The sequence below is a fragment of the Theobroma umbraticum genome, unplaced genomic scaffold, assembly GCF_002168275.2.
Source record: "Theobroma umbraticum cultivar Fairchild unplaced genomic scaffold, ASM216827v3 scaffold_50.0, whole genome shotgun sequence".
NCBI classification, from domain to species: domain Eukaryota; kingdom Viridiplantae; phylum Streptophyta; class Magnoliopsida; order Malvales; family Malvaceae; genus Theobroma; species Theobroma umbraticum.
In genome coordinates, this window is record NW_018397261.1 from 2,059,139 (window position 1) to 2,060,957 (window position 1,819).

Here is a 1,819-nt window from a genome sequence, read left to right on the forward strand (position 1 = left end):
TAGAAATTTTGATTGTTGATTTAGTATTAATCATTTAAAAATTATAAAAAAACTATAATAGGTAAATTTTTGGGTATTTCATAATAAATATTTGATATGTCAAATTGAAAATATGAATTTGGTTATTCAAAGCTTTAAAAAAAAATTTCTCCTTAATTTCAATAAAAAGGCCTCATTTGAATATTTTACTTTAGGCATTTGACATTATAGAGCCACCATTGATACATTGTTGTGTTTTGGGAGAAATCAAGACCTCTATTATAGGTAACAAAAACAAGGATGAACAAAGTATGATAAGCAAAGAACTAAAGTTCATCCATTTCATTACTGGTTGCCAAAGGCATTTAATTACAAAACATTAACATGTGAATAACATTCTAAAACACTTGGTTACATGCATAAGACAAGTGTTAAAACGTATTAAGAACTAATTAAGCATGCATAACAACACGTAACTACATTAGCTAAGAAGAGTAATGGTTGTTAGGGACTTAATTTGAGCTTGCATAAGTATTAAACTGCTATTGCAATATAATAATTCTATTTTATAAAATTATTTTGTCTCATTTTATTATTAAAAGCTAGCTAAGTTTTAAGTTAAAATTAAGATTTGGTTATTTTTTAGTTGTTTTTCTAATTAGTTTATTTTTAATGAGTTATTTTATTTTATGCTATTTTTATGTTTACTTGCTTTAGTTTAGTTAGTAATTATTAGTTTTTATGTTTTTATAGGATGCTAAAGGAATTAGACTCAATTTGGTGAAGAAATGAGTTCAAAGAATTAAGGCCCTGTTTGTACATGCTGAAGTATTTTGATCATAACTCTTACTCATGATGTCTAAATGAAGTGATTCTTGAGCTATTGGAAAGCTGAAATAGAGCTACAACTTTCATGCAAATTATTTTATCCTATTCTATATTGAAGGTAGAGAAAATCACATTGGAAGTTAACAAAGTGCAGTAATTAGCAAGAGAAAACTTAAAGCTAAGTGTTCGTCACGGTGTTGAGGGGTTGCACTGCAACATCAAGAGGAAAATTCTGAAGGATTGGTGTGGCAAAGACAAAGCTGTAGGCTTGTTAAAGGTATATGGGCTTTACACTTACTTTAAAGCCCATATTAAGAGCCAATTAGGCCTAATTAGAAAGAATAGGTTAAGTTAGTGGTATTTAAAGAGAGTTTAAAGAGAAGTTAGCTGTAAGAAAACAATCCTAAGAGAGATTCAAGAAGTTAGAAGTTAAGGCTAAAGATTGAAGATTAAGGCTACCAACATTTGTTTTTGTTTTTTCTTAGCTTTTATTATTTTTATTACTCTTGATGGATAAACTTCATATGTTTTTATTTATTATTACAATTATGAGTAATTAATTTCTTTTATTTAGGATTACAATTGAACTTGCATGTAGTTTAAATTATTAATCACTTTCTAACTTATTTTCAATGGAATTGGATTGTTTATTCCAATTTGTTCTTAATATTTTTAATTATCTTACCAACAATTAAATTGATCTTAAAACCTGAGTATAACTTGAGAAAGGAAGTTTAGTGTAGACTAAAATTGGAATAGTATATAATTATATTTATCTGTTTGAATGAATAAATTGATTTGTGTATAAGATAGAGATATACCTATATGTCGTATGTAGCCAATATTAGAATCTAAACTTAATAAATCTATTTTAATTCCAATTTATATAAAGATATAGTGTTTTGATTAAAAAAGATATTTTTATAAGAGTATCGAGAAAGCCTTATAATGCCACTAGCTAATCCCATAGCTCATCTCAACACTCCTCATGTAAGTAATAATGATATATCCT

General features: G+C 26.7%; 1 protein-coding gene across 1 annotated transcript in view; it reads right to left on the bottom strand.

Moving 5' to 3' along the window:
- The window catches only part of LOC110417958 (UDP-glycosyltransferase 83A1-like), a 5,651-nt gene that overhangs the window by 3,575 nt on the left and 257 nt on the right, over positions 1 to 1,819 (bottom strand).